Below are 6070 nucleotides of genomic sequence, written 5' to 3'. Positions count from 1 at the left end.
CAACAGAAATAAGAATTTTTTTCAAAAATCAAAAAATAAATTTATTAGCTTAACATAATTAGGTCAATGGAATCTTATTTTAACCTTAATAAATCACACATTGCCATATATGAACTTGACAAGTTCAGCTCTATTAAGACAAAGATAGATGTCTAATTAAGTGGGGATTTCGATCTACCTGAGTTTGCAGTTCATGGTCTTTGCGGCTTTGCTGCATTAATTATTTGAAAAGAGGCATTTAAGTAAAGATCATAAAGGGCAGAAAAAGCTGCAAGGGAGGTTTGTACTGATAGTTTTTATTCTTTCATTCAGCCTCTGCGGTACTGACCTATTAATTTGTTTTTAATTTTATGTACATGTTAAAAATGAATTTAATTTTGTACATAATCATTTACTAGTGAATTTGTGTTTTAGATGAAATAATGAATTTTAGGATTCCTTGGTCTATTTTATATAAAGTGAAAATTAAACCAAACAATTGAAGTATACAGAAGCAAAATTTTCAATGACAGCTCTTTTGAGAAAGTTTGTAAACTTGGTCACGGCTAAATGTACTTCTTTTAGCCCTCAATTAGATTCCTTCTTGCCTCCTCAACATAGAGTTTGTCTGCAGGTGAACAAGCTTCTCTCTTTTGAGCGCAAACTCATGGGTTTGCACAGAAAGTGTTTTAATTTGACATTCAATTCTGCAGTATTCTTTCAACTTCTGGGTCAGCGAAGAGACTTGCTCAAGAGAAATCACAGAATTGTTTTCAGCAAAAATAAACAATGTGGGATTCTTTAAACTGTATATGACTTCTTAATCCTTGACAATGCCATAGACAGACACTCTTGCCCTGAATTTCCACTATTCATCATCACATGATGGACAAGTATGCCACCCCAGCAGAATCCCATGACACCAGTTTTCTGGGCCTGACACTGTTCTTTCAAATACTTAAAGACAGCATCCACATCTTTATTGATCTTCCTGGAAATTCTTATATTCACCCACTTGGGAAAGATGGACGAGTCATAAGAAGGGTGCCATGGCTGTTGCCCTATAGGTCTGGGAAAAAAGTTGTGTATACATTTTCTGTGATCATCTCAAACATATACCTGGTATTTGTCAATTGCAAGCCAAATATATCATGAATGACAACCACAGATTTGCTAGTGTCAGTGGGGATTTGCTGATTGTAGCAGTCTGATATTATTGATGAATTCCAAAATGAAATATTGGATCATGTTTACAAACTGATCTATTCCTCTGGGTGTATTAGATTATATTGGATTCATAGGTTTACTTGATTAAGCAATTATGTAAACCTCTTGTGCCAGTGTAGTGTTGAGTCCCCATCCTTTGGTGGGTGGGGACTCATAGATGAAAGTCATGGCAAAGGACAGAGTTGAGGGTTTTTGATGTTGGCGTTTTGATGTTGGAGTTTGATGCTAAAGCCTTCAGCTGGAGCCCTGGGAAAAGAGAAACCCAGGAAGCCTGAACCCTCACAGATTCAGCAGCCATCTTGCTCCAACACATGAAAATAGACTTTGGTGAGGGAAGTAACTTATGCTTTATGGCCTGGTGTCTGTAAGCAACTACCTCAAATAAATACCCTTTATAAAAAACAGAAACCAATTTCTGGTATTTTGCATTAGCACCACTTTGGCTGACTAATACAGAATTTAGTACCAGGAGTGGTGCCGTTCTTTTGCAATTACCAAAATGCTGGAATGGTTTTATAAATGGGTAAGGAGTATTTTTGAGGAATTGTGAGATGCTTAGAAGAAAAGACCTACAGAGCTTTGAAGAGACTGTTGATAGCAATATGGGTGCTAAAGAGACTTTTTATGATGACGTAGAAGTAAATGATAAAACTATTATTGGAAACTGGAGAAAAGGCTTAAAAGTTGCAGAGAACTTAGAAAGGTTAACTCCTGCTGTTTTATGGAAGGCATAATTTAAAAATGGCAAGCCTGGGCATTGAGCTGAAGAAATCTCTAAAGTAAACATAGAGAATGTGTCTTGGCTTCTGCTTACAGCTTACAGCAAAATGCTAGATGAGTGAGATATACTGAGGACTGAACTTTTGGGTACAAAGAAAACAGAAACTAATTCAGGAAATTCAAGGCTTCTGGAAATCAAGCTCCCAGAAGAAAGTGCCCCATTGGAGGACTTAACTGAGCTTGAAACTGCAAAATCAATATTGAAGATGCTATTATGTAGGAAAGACTTGTGGAGAGTCTTACTGTCTGATGGCTTGGACCTCTGCTTCCTGCATGCTAAACCAACAAGGTTTTTGAGAGAGCTATATGAACAAAACTGTTAGCCTGGAATAAAAAGGACATGGAAAGGAGAGATTAAAGAAAAAACAGCTTTAAGAAGAAAACCATGGAAGCTGAGATCTGGAATTAGGACATCACCTTGGGCCAAGAGAGGAACCCCTACCATGTGTACAGAGAAGGTGAGTTTGCCCCAGCAGTTGAAGAGGGTGGATGGTCCTGTCCGATGTTCTGGGAAAGTTTTGCTGCCCCAGGGTACAGAGGGGGTGCCCACATTCCCCAAGGTTTAAGGCAGTTAAGGTTAGCACCCCACAGGTTTGAGAAGGGTGGACCTGTCCCCTAAAGATTAGGGAAGGCCAGGTGGTCAACTCATTGCTCTGAGAGGGTTGAGCCTGTATGCCAAAGTTTAGGGGGAATGTCCTCTTCACATCACTGAACTAGGGGGGTTAAGACTCTAACTCAGAGCTTGAGTAAGGTGTGGTAATCACTGCAACACTCTTGGAGGGAGAGGTCTGGAGATTGGTTGACACCCGGATGCTTGATGAGGGTGGAACCATGAAAATAGCCATTGGACAAGCTGGTGGAAAGAATGGGTTCCCATAACACCCCAAGGAGGAAAAACCATCTTCTTAAGAATGGCTCTCAGACTTTGAAATCAAACACAGGATTCCCTGCAGGTCTACTGAACTGTAGAGAAACCTTGACTCATGTTTCCCTCCCAATTCCTCCATATCGTAATGAAAATGTTTATCCTTTGGCTGTCCATTTGTGTATTAGAAGCGGATAAATTGTTTTGTAATGTCAGAGGTCTATAGCAGACAGGGCTTTGCCCCAAGACAAACTATATATTTTTAAATTGATTGTGATATGATTTAGTACTTGCATTGTAACTTATTTAAGATTTTTTGAATGTTGTAATGTCCTTTTGAGATTTAGAGGGTGAAGTGTAGCAGTTTGATATTATTGATGAATTCCAAAAAGAAATATTGGATTATATTTGTAAACTGATATTTCCCTCTAGGCATATTAGATTATATTGGATTCATAAGTTTACATAAGTAATTATGTAAACCCCTTGTGCCAGTAGGGTCGTGAGTCCCAACCCTTCGGTGAGTGGGGACTCACAGATGAAATCATGGCAAAGGACAGAGTTGAGGGTTTTTGATGTTCGAGTTTGATGCTGAAGCTTAAGCTGGAGCTCCAGGAAGAGAGGAACCCTAAGCCTGGAAATAAGCAAGCCCTGAGAAGAGAAGAACCCAGGAAGCCTGAACCCTCACAGACCCAGCAGCCATCTTACTCCAACATGTGAAAATACACTTTCGTGAGGGAGGTAACTTATGCTTTATGGCCTGGTATCTATAAGCTCCCACCCCAAATAAATACCCTTTATAAAAACCAACCAATTTCTGGTATTTTGCATCAGCACCCTTTTGGCTGACTAGTACACTGATATGTACCTTGATGTGCTCAACTTGAACTTCATGTCCCATCCCTCCATAGTTGAACTTGGGTCAATATCACACGGACAAGGCCTACCTTCATTGGCCATTGTGGACATTCAGTGATTGAGCTTGTCCCATAGTCAGCTCATGGAGGGGCCTCTGTGACTCCTTCATCTGTCCTAGCATCAAGATTTATTTTTTTAAAAGCAAGCTGTATCATAATGAAAAAATTTTTAATATTCTTACTAATAAAAAGATAAAAGAATATAAAGGTTTATTTTTTTCATTCTTTGGACCTTACCTAAAATACTCCATAATGCTTTTATTGATATAATGTAGAAATTAATTAGATATTCATAAAAGTTAGCTTAATTGACAAAGAGCATGTCCTGAATTTTCCAACTTATTGCATCATTAAGGATTGGTAACTGCCCATTTGGTAATGGAGTATTATTCAGTCCCTGCATAACAAAGTTATATCTTTCAAGAAAGTATAAAAAGGCACCACTGAAATTTTATGTGTAATGAAGATATACATGAAAGTTTTAAAACATGGAGTTAATATTATCCATTATTATTTTATAAAAGACTATCAGAAAATGAACAAAAGGATAGGTTTTAAATTGTGAATTCATATCTTTATTCACAGAATAAGGTGGTTATTTATATAGTATAAAAATAGAAATGGAACAAAGGCCATGACTGACTACATAGTACACATAATTCACCACTTTTTTTTAAGGAGGTACCAGAGATTCAACCCAGGACCTAGTACATGGGAAGCAGGTGCTAAACCGCTGAGAATTGTTTTTTTGTTTTGTTTTTAGGGTGTACCAGGGATCAAACACAGGACCTCTATATTAGTCAAGGTTCTCTAGGAAAATAGAATCAACAAGAGATAGCTGTCAATAGTATGCTCTTTTTTAAGAGTCTCTCACAAGAACGTGCACAAGTACAGGTTCTGCAGGCAGCCTGTAACCAGGGGCCCTGATGAAAGTCCAATGAAGGTTCTTTATGAGTTCTGGGAGACGTTGGCTGTCCAAAGATGAGCTGGGAAATTCTCACTCAATGCTGGAATCACTTCCCCTTTTAAGGCATTCAACTGATCGGATAAAGCATCACTCATTGCTGATGGCAATCTCCCTGATTAATGTAATTGTAATCAGCTGTCTATGATTTATCACTACAGTAAAGTCAATGGTGACTAAAGTCCACAAATGCCCTTGTATTACAGTTAGCCCAGTGTTTGCTTGACCAAACAATTGGGCACAATTACCTGGCTGAGTGGACACAAGAGCCTAACCATCACAATCAGAGACTGTAAAGGTAAAAGAATTGAACAGATATTTCACAAAGAATAAATACAAGGTCCTATAAATATATAGCAAGACACTCATCCTCATTAGAAATTAGGAAAATATAAATTAAGATCATAAAGAGATATTAAATTATGCTGAACAAATAGGCAAACATTTAGCATACTGACACTATTAAGGGTTGGGAAGGATGCAGATCAGTTGGAAGTTAAAATTGGTATAAGCATTTTGGAAAATAACTTGTCAGTAACCAGTGAAAGTGAAGATATACACACTCTAGAAAGCAACATTCCAGATGCTTATTCAATGGTAGAGGAACTCTTGAATATATGCCTCAATGAACTGGTTTCTGGAAATAACCCAAATGTCCTTTCTAGTAAAATAGATACATGGTGATATAGATATGGGGTAAAAAATGAATGACTTACAGTTACATGTAATAACATGAAAGAATCTTAGAAACATGTTATTGAGAAGGAAAAGCAAATCAAGGTTTCATATGGCTTGTCATTATTTTAAAAAGCTAAATAGGAAGAAAACCTAAAAATGATACTATGTTTGGAAACATATGTATGTGGTAAAACCATTAAAAAGAAAAGAAAATTCAGGATAATGGTTAACTTTGGTGGAGATGGGGAGGCCAGGCCAGGAGATGATATCAGAGGTTCAAGCATGCAGCTTTAGCTTTTTTAGTACAGTATTAGTTCTTAAGTGTTTGTTGTTGTTATGATTTACTGGTTATATCCTTTTGTATGTGTTAAAGATTACATAATATGAAACAGTTAACAAAGAATAAAATGTATCTATACTCAGAATTTTCTATCAGTCAAGACAAAAGAAAGCATCAAACTGTATATACCAAATTTCACAGGGATTATATTGTAAGTAAAGTGGTCATGCTTTAATCATATTTTTAAATTTTTTTTTTTTTAAGATTTATTTATTTATTTAATTTCCCCCCCTCCCCTGGTTGTCTGTTCTTGGTGTCTATTTGCTGCGTCTTGTTTCTTTGTTCGCTTCTGTTGTCGTCAGCGGCACGGGAAGTGTGGG

At 37.2% G+C, this 6070-nt stretch overlaps 1 pseudogene; it reads right to left on the bottom strand.

Moving 5' to 3' along the window:
* Positions 1-560: 560 nt before the first annotated feature.
* LOC101445513 (carboxymethylenebutenolidase homolog pseudogene) lies at positions 561-3811 on the bottom strand (annotated as a pseudogene).
* Positions 3812-6070: the final 2259 nt, after the last annotated feature.

Source organism: Dasypus novemcinctus, chromosome 4, assembly GCF_030445035.2.
Source record: "Dasypus novemcinctus isolate mDasNov1 chromosome 4, mDasNov1.1.hap2, whole genome shotgun sequence".
Classification (NCBI taxonomy): domain Eukaryota; kingdom Metazoa; phylum Chordata; class Mammalia; order Cingulata; family Dasypodidae; genus Dasypus; species Dasypus novemcinctus.
The sequence above is the reverse complement of the archived record's forward strand: the minus strand, read 5'-3'. Positions and strand labels throughout refer to the sequence as shown.